General features: G+C 39.2%; 1 long non-coding RNA gene across 1 annotated transcript in view; it reads left to right on the top strand.

Annotated features, from left to right (window-relative positions):
• Positions 1–4,852: 4,852 nt before the first annotated feature.
• The window catches only part of LOC103273811, a 13,559-nt gene continuing 4,725 nt past the window's right edge, over positions 4,853–13,686 (top strand). The window contains exons 1-3 of the long non-coding RNA XR_505215.1: positions 4,853–5,435; positions 8,406–8,464; positions 13,310–13,418. This is a non-coding gene — a long non-coding RNA (uncharacterized LOC103273811). The remainder of the gene's footprint in view (positions 5,436–8,405; positions 8,465–13,309; positions 13,419–13,686) is intronic.

Here is a 13,686-nt window from a genome sequence, read left to right as displayed (position 1 = left end):
TCAGAGCACTCTCTTCTCCTCAACAAGGACTACCTACCCTCAAAGAAAACTATTTTACCAGAGCTTAATTCTGATGGGGTTTTGCCAAAACTCAAATGACCTGGGGAAGGGAAACACCCATTTCCAGCCTCTTTAGACTTTGACATGGGGAAAACAAATATTTAACCTCCGTTCACTAAAAGATTGAGACCTGTTAATACTGCAGCAATAGTGCTCTTGCAAAACAGTAAGGAGTTAAAGCTAAAAGAACTGTAAGGCTCAGATCCCATATCTGGAGACTATCAACACCCAAAGACAACAGGGAACACAAACAAGAACACTATAAGCAATTTTATCCTCTGATATCACAGTTTCAGTAAACACAGCTTAACTCTTGGCAAGATAAACATTAAACTTTACACAAAAGATCTACCTACCTCAGATTCCTTTTATCTGATATATTTTACATTCAATAAAAGTTACACTAAAAGGCAAAATAACAGTCTGGTGAAACAAAGCGAGCATCAGAGTCAGATTCAGAATTGGCAAAGATTTTAGAATTAACAGACTTGAAGTTTAAAATGCTTGTGATTACTAGGCTAAGGACTCTAAGGGAAAAAGTAAACAATATGCAAGAACAGATGGGTGATAAGTACAGCGATGACAATGCTAAAAAAGAATCAAAAGGAAATAGAAATAAAAACACCCTAAAAAATGAATAATGCTTTGATGGTTTCATCAATAGATTAGGCACAGCTAGGAAAGAATTGGTGACTCAAAGGCTTGTCAATATGAACTCCCAAAAGTTAAATGCAAAGAGATAAATGATTTATTTTAAAGATGGAACAGAATATCTAAAGACTGTGAGATAACTTATAAAGGTGTAGCATACACATAATGGGAATACCAAAAAGAGAAGGAAGCAGGAACAAGAGAAATATTTGAACTAATAATAGCTGAAAAATTTTCAAAATTAGTAACAGGCACCAAACTACAAATCAGGAAACTAAAAGAACACTTAGGATAAATACCAGAGACTATATATCTAGGCATATAGAATTCAAACTGCAGAGAATTGAAAACTAAGAGAAAACCTTGAAAGATGTCAGTTATGGGGGCATTATATAGAGAGAAAGAGTAAGAATTACACAAAACTTATCTCCAGAAACTATGCTAGAAAAAGACAGTGGAACGAAATATTTAGTGTTGAAAGAAAAAAATCCACTAAACTAAAATTCTGCATCCAGTGAACAATTCTATGCCTACAAATTTGATAACATAGATGAAATGGACCAATTTCTTAGAAGACACAAACTTCCAAAACTCTCACAAGGATGAAATAGACTATCAGAGTAGGCCTGAATCTAATAAATAGTAATTAACAACCTGCCTTTAAGAGCTCAAAGCCCATTCAGTGGTGAAGTTTACCAAACATTTAAGATAGAAATTCTCTACAATATTTTCAGTAAAATATGGTGGAAATATTGAATACTTTCTAGCTAATATTATAAGCCATCAGTGAGTGAAGACTAAAACCAGACATAGACATTATAAGATAGGAAAGCTATAGACCAATATTTTTCATTAATATAAATTTAAAAGTTCCTTAACAAAATATTAGCAAATAAAATTCAACAATATATAAAATGAATTATACATATTACCAAGTAGGATTTATCCCAGGTATGTCAGACTGTTTTAACATTGAAAACATATTAATGTAATCCATATCATCAACCCTAAAAAAGAAAATGATATGATCATATCAATAAATGCAGAAAATTCATTTGACAAAATCTAACATCTTCTCACAACTCTCAGCAAATAAGGAAATGAGGAACATCCTCAACTTGATAAATAACATCTACAGAAAACCAACAGTTAACATCAAACTTAATGCTGAGAAGTTAAATGTCTTTCCCCTGATATAGATCAAAAGGGAAGGCTATACCTCTCACCACATGCCTATTCAACATCATACTAAAAGTCCTAGCTAAAGGAATGAGATATAAAAAGAAAATAAAAAGCTAAGAAATTGAGAAAGAAGAAATAAAACTATCCTTTTTTTTCTTTTTTGGCATGTGACATGATTGTCTATGAAGAAAAACCCAGCAAATTGACAAGAACAAGACAACTTCCTGGAACTAATAAGTGATTATTTTCAAGATTGAAGCATCTAAGATTGTCATAAAAAAGCCACTTGCATTCCTATAAGCCAACAATGAACAATTGGAATTTGAAATAAAAAACCTACCATTTACATCAACACCAAAATAATGAAATACTTGAGTATAAATCTAACAAAATAATACAAAATCTATAGAAGAAAAACTATAAAACTCTGAAGAAAGAAACAACTAAATAAATGGAGAGATATCCCATGTTGAAGGATAAGAACATTCAACATGCTTAGATGTTAGTGTGTTCCAAATTGATCAACAAATTCAACATGATCACAAGTAATATCTCAGCAAGTTATACTGTCTACACCAACAAACTCATTGTAAAGTTTACATGGAAATACAAAAATCAAGAATAGCCATTTTAATACTGAGAAGAACAAACTAAGAGGACTGACCCTACCTGGCATCAAAAATTCCTATAAAACTACAGTGATCAAGATATTGTGTTACCGGAGAAATAATTGACAAGTTGATCAATGCAACAAAATAGAAAGCCCAGAAGTAGGCCCACACAAGCATCTGATCTTTGACAAAGGAACGAAGACAATAAAATAGAGCTATGATAGCCTTTCAACTAATGATCCTGGAACAACTGGACATCCACAATAAAAAAAAAAAAAGGAAGACATGTGCTGCAGATCTTATGCCTCTCACAAAAATTAACTTAATATGGATCACAGGTCTAAATACAAAACACAAAGCTCAAAACTTCTAGACAATACACAGGAGAAAATCTAGTTGTCCTTGGATTTGACAATGAGTTTTTAGGTAACACCAAAAGCATTATCCATGAAGGAACAAATTGAACAGTTTGACTGGTAAAATTAAAAATTTCTGCTCCATGAAAGACTTTCAAAAGAAAACCAAAAGATTCAGAGAAAATACTTGCAAAAGATATATCTGAGAAAAAACAGTTTAGCCAAAACATACAAAGAACTCTTAAAATTCAACAATTTGAAAATAAGAAACACAATAAAACTGAGTGAGTTAGACAGATAATTTGCCAAAGAAGACATATTTATGGCAAATAAAGCATATAAGAAGTCTGGCAGACTATATCAAACAAGAATTGAACATTATGAGATTTACAATGAGATGCCACTACACACCTACTAAAAGGACCAAAATCCAAATCACTGACAATATCAAATGCTGGTGAGAACAGACTCTTGTTCATTGCTGGTGAGAATACAAAATGATACACTCACTTTAGAAGACAGTTTGGCAGTTTTTTATAAAGCTGAATGTGGTTATCACTACACTATCCAGTAATTGTGCTCCTTGATATTTACCCAACTGGTATGAAAACTTATTTGCACACAAATGTTATAGCAGTTTTATTCATAATTGCAGACACTTGGAAATAACCAAGTTGTACTTCAATAGCTAAGTGGATAAACTTGGTATATACATAGAATAATATTTGGAGAGAAAGAAATAAGCTATCAAGCCATGAAAAGACATGGAGAAAGATTAAATATGTAGTGCTGAATTATGGAAGCCAGTATGAAAAGTTATACTGTGTGATCCCAGCTATACAACATTTTGGAAAAGGCAAAAATATGGAGACAGTAAAAAGATGAGTTGTTAAAAGGATTTCTGGAGAGGAGATGAATAGATAGAGCCTAGGGTATTTTTATGGCAGTGGAATTATTTTGTATGATACTAGAATGGTGGATACTACATTATTGTATTGGTGGAAGTAACATCAAGTGACATTATGCTTTTGGAAAAATCCATAGAACCATACAACAGAAAGACTGAAAGGTAATGTAAACTGCAGACTTAATTAATTAATTGTACAAAATGTACTATACTAATGCAAGTTGTTAATAAAAGGGAAAATTGTATGTGGCTTGATGAGACAGGGTATATAGGAACACTGTTCAGCTTTTCTGTATACCTAAAACTACTCTAAAGTCTACCAGTTTTAAAAAATCAATGTTATTGTACTCAGATGTCCCAATTTGTAAAAACGTCAGATGTGTGCACACAAATTTCAAGGATGTTTTCTCCATAGAAATGCAAAGTTAGGCTGGGTGCAGTGGCTCACACTTATAATCCCAGCACTTTGGGAGGCCGAGGTGAAAGGATTGCCTGAGCCTATGGGTTCGAGACCAGCCTGGGCAACCTGGCAATACCTAATCTCTACATTAAAAAAAAAAAAAAAAATTAGCCAGGCATGGTGGTGTGTGCCTGTAGTTCCTGCTACTTAGAAGACTGAGGGGGGAGGATCGCCTGAGCCCAGCAGGTTGAAGTTGCAGTGGCTGGGAACGTGCCACTGCCCTCCATCCTGGACAAGAGGTGAGACTCTATCTCAAAAAAAAAAAAGAAAGAGAAGAAAAGAAAAGAAATGCAAGGTTAATATACTAATCACTTTTTTATTTGGCGTTTGTATGTGTTTTCATGCATTAGTCATGTAATTTTTAACATCTAGCTTCCTCCCTATCCACTTCAGATGAATCCTGCTGGATACAGATATTACTCGTTTATATTTTCTAGTATTTGGGCTATTTCACAGCCATAGTAATAAGAGATATTTGTATGTATATATATTTATCTTGGCAGCTTTGAGGTTAAAACGCATTCTGTGGGAGGCATAGTAGAATCTCCTCATTGCTCCTCTTCCACGTTGTCCTACACATCTTTTATTGTAGATGAAAAATATTAGAATAGTAGAAAATAGTAAAATGAGCATCGTTTGCACATATCACACATATTTAACCATTCTTCACTTTTTTTTAACCATGCTCACTTTCTCTAATAGTTTTTCTTAGTTATTTTACAAATATCACTTTAAACTACAAATATGTAACTGTAAATGCTTCAGTGTGTATCTTTTGCCTATAAGAGCAATTCCCTACCTCTCCCAACATCACACGAAGAAAATAATGATTTTTCTTAACATTTCTAACGTCCAGTCTCTAATTCATGTTTCTGCGGCTGTTGGTGTCTGTTGCAGCTTTCTGCTCCAACCACGCACTGCAGGGGGTCGTGATGCCCACACCTCTGAGGATCTGGGCAACACCTGGGCAGCCATGACCCGACCCACGGCTGAAATGAGAAAACACGCCCACCCTGGACGAAAGGGTTGAAGGGAATGGTAGTTCCCGACGACGGGTGCCTGCCCCGCAGCACTCTGGGAAGGGGTCCCCGGCGCCCACTCTGCGCGGGCGCAGGCCCAGTCCCGCCCCCCAGTGTCCGTCCTCTGGGCTCGAAAGGCAAGCGTCCGCGTTCTTAGGTCTGCGTGGGAGTGGAGGCCGCGCACCTGGGGTGAGAGCGCCGGCGTCAGGGCTCCGCTGGCCCAGGGGCCTCGGGATGGATGGGCCTGCGTGCCGGGGGCGGGCGCCGGCCGCCACCGGGAGCCTCGGGCTTGGGCTCCTCGCCCCCCTTCCTGGTTCGCCGGGCCGCGGGCGGAATCGCAGCGGGCCGGGGGGAGCGGGGGAGCGAGAGAGGGCCGGGTGAAGAGGGGAGGGGACCGGGCCGGGGCGAGGGGCTTGGGCGGTGGATCCGAGGGGGGTCATTGCTCATGCTGTGGTTGTGAGAAGCGAATCGGTCGTCCTTGGTCAGACGGATCGTCAGGTGCCCACGACCGTCTCAGTGTGGCATGGAAGCGGCTGTTGTCAGGAGACACCTGTCTGTCCTCGTCCTTGAACGTCCATTGAACCCTCGCAGCGAACCTGGTGGTCGTTATACATTTGCCATTTTATTTTTATTTTTATTTTGTAGTGCAGGGGATTTCACGAGGGTGGACACCCCAAGGCACAAGCTAGGAGGTGAGAGGGTAGAAGGCGCATCCAGGTGGGCTTGACTCCCTGTCTCTTGCTCTTCCTGATAGCAGACCTCCCTGAAACCCGGAGCTGCCAGTACCTGCCTGAAACCTTGGGAGCACTTATTCAGAGGGGTCAGTACTCAGATCTCCCTACATGACTGTGAAGTGAACGTGGACAGATCTCACCAAGTGGTAACTCTATCCTGAGATTTGTGCAGTCTCCAGTTCCATGGTTTCGACTGAGGCTCCTGGACCCTCCAGCACGGTTGAGGCTGCCTCTTCCCTCAAGGGCACAGATTCCTATTCGGGGGCAGTGAAGTCCAGTAGAAAGTCGATGAAAAACACAAGCCTCACTTAGAATTTTTCAGCAGCTACAGTCAAAAGAGGCAGGCAGACTCAACTTTGCTGATGTGTTTTCCTTGAGTCATTACATTCAAAATGTTATCTTGACTTGGGGCGCAGGCCACACTTATGGTGTTCAGTGGTTGCATGCAGATGGCCATAGTATCGGATAGTACGTTTCTGGTGAATTCCAAAAGAGTCAGGCTTAGGGTGCTAGATGATAGTTGCAGGTAAAGTGAATTTGTTTTGCAGGCCCAAGTCCCAGCCCTTCTAAAAGAAAGTAACTTATAAGAGGCTGGAAAGAGGGAGTCCATGGCAGGTCCTGCCACTGAGAACGGTCGTTTGACAGAGACCTGTTCCAGAGCTTCAGGGCAGAGGCAGAAGATCCTAGAAAGGCGCAGGTTCTGATTTGCTTCACCTGAGGCAGTTCTTGGTTCCTTACGTAGCATGAGTAAGACTTATAATGTTACCACATTCAGGAGCTGTTACAGACCAGGTCACCAGGGATAATGTGAACTAACTTCCAGAAGGTGGTGACCTGGGGTTGAGAGGGTTGAGTGTCAAGCTGAAGAGAAAAAGGTACTTTACTAGAGGGCTGGTGAGGCCATGGTATCCAGAGAAGATGTAGTCAGCTGACAAAATCCTAAACAACCCCCCATTTCCTTCATTTTCCCTTTACTTTTCCTGCACTTGAGTAGCTGTCACATCACGTTCATTACTTCATGTGGCATTTAGAATTATGTTGACACTACTTCTTTCTTGAACATAGATAATAAAATGATACCAGAGGGAGAGAGTTTTCTATGCTGGAAACCCCAAAATATGAGGGGGACCACCCCCAAAAATCAGTTATCTTTTGGAGGGCAGACAGACCCCTTGTAGTCAGGCTTTTCCCACTAGGTATTTGTTCTAGGAACCCATTATCATCAATGTACCAGCTAGCATTGTTGTGAGAGGCTGTGTTCGGCTTCAGTTATTACAATTTTTTTTTTTTTTGAGACTCAGCACATTCACCCATTTCATTATGTTGGCTTATGAATGCACTTGCTCACACCTCCCTGAGTATTCATTAGTATTTGACTAAAAATGTCATGCCCACCATACCCCACCCTCCCTATTCACCTGATCTCACCCAGAGTGAATTTTTCTGTTTCTCTGGGAAAAAGTCTTCAAAGGGAAACATCTTGCGGGTGTGGAAGAGGTGAAACAAAAAACAGCAGGAGCACTAAAAGGCACCAAAATTGACGAGTCTAGAATCTGTTTTGAGCAGTGGAAAAAGTGTCTCGATAGGTTTCTTGCATCAAATGAAGAGTGCTTTGAGGGTGACTGAAATTTGAACAAGTAAGAATAAGTACACAATTTTTTAAATAAATAAATTCTTGGGTTTTTGGGTTCCTCCTCTTATGGGGCCTGAAATTAATGATTTGTGTATAGTCACCCAGGGCAGACCCAGGAACTAAGCATGGTGCTGTTCACACACAGGTGAGTGTCATAAGCATCTTATCAAAAGGTCTTTTTTAAGAATCAGCAACCATTATTGAGCCAAAAGTTGAAAAACATATTCCTTGTATAAAACGTTTCATCTTCATTTTAGAGTTTTCTGTGGAAGCTCTAACTCAGGGTGTAAAGACAGTAATAATTTGCTTACTAATCTTGCCTGAGTTGTTTTTTTGGGGGGATATTAGGTTGAATGAGGATAGAGGTTTTCACCTCTGTGAACCTGAACATGTTAAGTTAATCTTCTGTTGTATTATTTTTACAATTTTGTCAGGTAGTCACATGGAACATAAATTGTTAGTAAATTAACAAAATATAGTTTTTACCACACCCAGTGAAAAATGTAGGGTTAAGTGGACTTCATATCAGACATGAATGCGTTCAAGTGCTGCTACCTTTGTGTGGTCCTTCTGTCCCTTTTCAAGAGTCAAAGTGACATTCCCTATTGGGAAACCTTTTCTCCAGTTGGGTGTGATGAGAATTTGAGGCAGGTGAATGCAGACACGTCTCGATAATGATGGGATTACATAGCCGTGAAACCATTGTAATTGTCATAATTGAGAACTCTGTCGAAAGGAACTATAAGGCAGAACAAGTCTCCCATGGCCTCCTTGTTGTTTCCTCTTCTCCAGGTGAACCTTCACAGGCCTCTACTTGCTTCCAGAAGCAGCAGAAAATGAACATGGTTCAGGTGAGTTTGGTTCTTAATAATCAGTTTGTTTTACAAATTCTTATAAGGGATTTTTAAGGACTTTGTAAGGGTTTATGTATCTATTTTAATATGAAAAAGTAGAGACAGAAATGGATAAGACACATTCATAGAAGATACAGAAATAAGGTTAACAGAGCAAAGGCAGCATGTGGATAGATAGATGCAGGTCCTCTGCTGGTACACATTTACCAAATTGAGCTCCACATTTATTTCTGAGGTTTTTAATTACCTTGGCAGAGGGTCAGACATTACATAATGGTTTACATTGATGAGAAAGATAAAGCAAACTGATTCCTCATGAAATATAAACATAAAGATAACCTGATGTAATTGTTATTCTACAAGTAGGTGATTTAGTAATGACTCATTACATAGCATAGAATGTTTTCTTTACTTTTTCCTCGATAAGAGTAGAAAATGGCATGTTGAGCACTAACTCACTCGTTACTCACTTCTCAAGAATTCAAACACGGGGTTAAATTAGACATTTTTGCAGTGAATCAACTGAATGACTTTAAAAATCACACTCCATAAATATTCTGAGTATCCATGATATTCAGGTTGTTTAGCAGATGATTTAAAATTCTGTTCTTTTTCAGATGTCTCCACACTTTGCATTCAACTTCAAATGTCTGTGTGACACCTTGGTTTTTCTTCCCACTTGCCTGTGGCTTCCAGTGACCCTACTGAATTGTAATCAAATCCGGTGGGCATTGTCTTATCCTTTCCTTACTTGACTTTTCTTCACCACTTGCTTCTGCTTCTACTCTGTCCTAGAATTTTTCTCTGTGAGTGATACTTTCCACTGGCCTGTCCTTCCCCTGCTGCCATCTCCATGGACTCACCATCTCCTCTTGTCCTACTGACTTTGAATATGTCATCCTATTGCCTTCTGTTCTTCATGGTTTCTCGTTTGAAATCAACTTTGAATATGATAGGCTGTTTCTCCCTTGCTGCTTTCAAGATTATCTCTGTCATTGGCTGTTTTAAAACTTTGATTATAATGTATCCAGGTGTGGATTTCTTTCTCCAAGATTATCTTACATGTAGTTGAGCTTTTGGATTGTGTAGATTAATCATGTCCTTCAAATTTTGGAACCTCTTGGCCACTGTCACTTCAAAAATTGTGTTTGACCCTTTCTGTCTCCCTTCTCTGTCCTGTACTCTCATTATGCATATGTTGGTAAGCTTGATGTTGTCCTATGGTTCATTTTTTTGTTATTACTTTTCTCTTTCTGTTTCTCACTGCACAGTCTCAATGGACATGTTATCTTAATTGCTTCACTCTTTGTTTCACCTACTCAGCTCTGCTATTGAATGGAATTTTTTGGTGAAATGATCATTTTAGTTATTTTATTCTTTAATTTTAGAGTTTCTGTTTGGTCCCTTTTTATAATGTCTGCCTCTTTATGTCTTTATTTGGTGACATACTTCCCTTCAGTCCTTAGATATCATTTCCCTTAGGTCTTTAACTACATTTAAAATAACTGATTTAAAGTCATTGTCTAGTTAAGTACAATATCTGCTTCCTCAGGAGCAATTTCTGTTGGTTACTCTTTTCCTGTATATGGGTCTTTTTTTTTTTTTCTTGTTTTCTAATTTTTTCTTTTTTTTTTAGATGGCGTCTCACTCTTTGCCACCCAGACTGAAGTGCAGTGGCATGCTCATGGCCGCTGCAGCCTCGACCTGCTGGGCTCCAGCAGTCCTTCCGCTTCAGCCTTCCAAGTAGCTGTAACTACAGATGCACACCAGCCTACTTTTTGTGATTTATTGTAGAGACGAGGTCTCGCCAAGTTGCCTATGGTATTCTCGAATCCTTGGACTCAGACAATTCTCTCACCTTGGTCTCCCAAAGTGCTGGGATTACAGGCTGAGCCACTACGCCCGGCCTTGTTTTATAATTTTTGTTGTTGAAAACAGGACATTTTAATAAAATATGGCAACTCTAGAAGAATTTCTCTCCTTCCAGGGGTTGTTGTTGAAATTTGTCCAGTTACATTTTTTTTTAGTTGGAGTCTCATTCTGTCACCCAGGCTAGAGTGAGGTGGCATGTTCACTGCCACTGCAGTCTCCATCTGCTTGGCTCAGGCAATCTTTCTGCTGCAGCCTTCCAAGTGGCTGGCACCATAGGTACATGCCTCCATATCCGGCTTATTTTTTTATTTATTGTAGAAACAGTGTCTTCCTACGTTGTCCAGGCTGGTCTCGAAACCCCTGGGCTTAGGCAATCCTCTTGCCTCTGCCTCCCAAAGAGCTGGGATTATAGGCATGAGCCACTGTGCCTGGCCTGTCCAGTTACTTTTTAAAACTAATTCAGTACTGCCTGTATTTGTTGTGTGTGGCAGCTGAAGTCTCTGCAGAAATTTTCTTAATGCCTGAAACCAAGCAAATGACCCAGTCTTTTCCGGGGGGACTTGTGAATGCTGTGGCATATCTCCAGCATTAATCCTGGCCATTTACAACTCTGTATTAGTCTTCACTTCCTGCTTTCTCCAAACCTTAAGGTCACTCAGAAGTGACAGCTTAGAGCCTTCTCTTGTCCTTCCTGAGCATATCCCAGTCCTGGGCATATTCTCAGCTCAGTGTACATAGGTGGGCTTCTAAATTCTCAGGAATATATCAGAGTTTTTCAACATCTTTATGGACATTTCATCCTCCACCTTGTCCTTTAAATAAAGTTTTTTGTTAGGTGATTACTTACCCCAAGTAAATAATCCACCACCCCAGGTAGCAGGTAAGTTAAAGTTGCCTTTGTATGTTTTTGACTAATGACTTGGAGCACAGGTTTTTCATCCTGGGTGAAAACTCTGAGTTAGTTCATTAATCAGCTTTGCAAGTGAGGTCTTCAAGGGAACCATCCTATTAAGTCAAATAATGATAGTTTTCTGGGAACAGGCCTTTGACAAGTCTAACCCACTTCTGCCTCCTCCAGTGCTTGCCAGGCTGCTGGTTTTTGCTCTTATCTGAGATGATTTGTTCTCAAAGCTAATGTGGAAATGGAGAGAGATGGATGAAAATAGGACAAGTCAAGATGATGCAGAACTATGGTTCTCCCAATGTTGCAACCTTTTTAAAAAACATTTTCAATTTTTTTTTCAATTGAAGTCTCACTGTGTCATCCATGCTGGGGTGATATGGCTACTGCACCCTCAACCTGCTGGGCTCAGGCGATCCTTCCAACTTAGCCTTCCAAGTAGGTGAAACTATAGCGTGTGCCACCACGCCCAGCTAACTTATTGGTTTATTGTGAGAGAAGGTTTTGCCAAGTTGCCCAGGCTGTTCTTGAACCCCTGGGCTCAGGCAGTTTTCTGGGATTACAGGCATAATGTATAAATTATTTTTGTATAAATATTCTTGTATAGATTGCTTGAGGCCTTTGATTAGCTTGCAAAAAAAAAGTTGATTCTGTAATTGCTGCCAGTTTCTCATTACTTTTATGGAAGAGATAATTTTCTCAGCTTCAGTATTTTTGCTGACATCACTTGTTAGCTTGAATTTGAAGTCTTTTGGTATAGAAACTTTCCCTTTTCTTAGTTTCTAAGACTTTATCCTCTGGATTCTATTACTATTTTTCAGAAACCTTCTTCTCTGACTTCTTTCCTGTACATATTCTGCCAGCCTCTTTAATATATGTGGTCCTCAAGTGTTTTTGTTTTGGTACTTTTTCCTCAATCCCAATGTGCTCAAGGAGCTGTCTGATTGTCTCTAATAACTTCAGTTACCAGCTAGAGTGCTAATGACTCCTAAGTGTTTGTTTTCATCCTAGACTTGCCTTCTGTGCTCTGAAATCATGTTTATTGGTTTAATGGGCAGTTCCAGCTTTATGTCTCACACACCCCTTCAAGCAACTGAACAGTCTCTCACTCAAACGTCTCACACATTTTTCTTTGTTCTCAATTGTCAGTTTGACACCATCAAGAAGCTGATTATTTTGAAACATACATTATATTATTATTAACTAGAGTCACCATGCTGTGCAGTATCTTGAAAACTCATTCCTCTTGTCTGATGGAAGTAGTGTATCCTTTGACCAACATCTCCTGTTCCTCTCCCCCTCTCCCCCAGACTCAGGTAACCACCATTCTATTCTTTCTTTACTTATATGCATTTTACTGTCTTACTTTCCATATATAACTGAGATCTTATTTGAATGATTTGTCTTTGTGTCAATTAAAAACAAAATAAACAAAAAACAGAGAGAGTGGCTTCTCACACAGCTAGACTAGGTTACTACATCAAGCCATAATCATCAGATGGTTGCTGCTTCTGCTCTGTGATTATATCCTATTCTTATGTCGATTGCTGTTACTTCAGTGTACATAGTGGTTTGTTACTATGGTCTCATTGGTTCCAACTTCTTTGTAAGCTGTTCCTTGTTCTTCATGAACTCTAGATTTCTCTATTTTCATATACTTACTTATTCATAAGTTTGGTCAGTTATCTCTCTAGTGTTCACATATCTTTCTTCCTTGGCTCCCAGTATTTACAGGGATGATGTTCAAGGAGGGTGTGAACTTCTTAGAGAATACAATCATCCAGGGAATGTGCAAGAAGAGTTGTACAAGGTTCCATGACATTGAATTTTTCTGTCTTAAAAACATCTGGAATTCATAAATATATGTAGATGCAGTATGGTAAGTTCGAAACCCTTTAAACTAGCTGAGTGACAAGTTTTAAGATGAAATTTGGTCCAAAATAAGCCTGTATAACCAACTGTTTTTGAGCCTCAAGAGTAACCAGGAAAAGTTCTCAGGTATTTTCTGTGTCACCTAATTCCAAGACCTTCAACAAAATATGTTGCTGAAGGGATCCATGTCATTCAAGGACATGACCGTGGAGCTCACCTGGGAGGAGTGGCAGCAGATGGGCCCTGGGGAGCAGAGCCTGTACAGGGATGTGATGCTGGAGAACTATGACCACCTCGTCACAGTGGGTGAGCGGTCCTGCCGCAGGACTCCTTCTGTAACATGTTTGCTTTTTTTTTTTAACTATAAAGACACACAGATTCTTTATAGAGATTAAAGGCTTCATAGACTTTGGACTAAAAGGTCTAATGTAATTGAAGCCTTTACAGAAAAAAAACAGTTTTTGTCATTTTTCTCCCTTTGAATACACCAGATGAATATTCTCAGTTAATGCTTTTATAGCTGTGTCTTTTTCCATCCAAGTGCTCATGATTCTGGTCCATTTATGCCCTCAGT

This window comes from Carlito syrichta, unplaced genomic scaffold (assembly GCF_000164805.1).
Source record: "Carlito syrichta isolate Samal-C Ts95f unplaced genomic scaffold, Tarsius_syrichta-2.0.1 Scaffold314255, whole genome shotgun sequence".
NCBI lineage: Eukaryota > Metazoa > Chordata > Mammalia > Primates > Tarsiidae > Carlito > Carlito syrichta.
The sequence above is the reverse complement of the archived record's forward strand: the minus strand, read 5'-3'. Positions and strand labels throughout refer to the sequence as shown.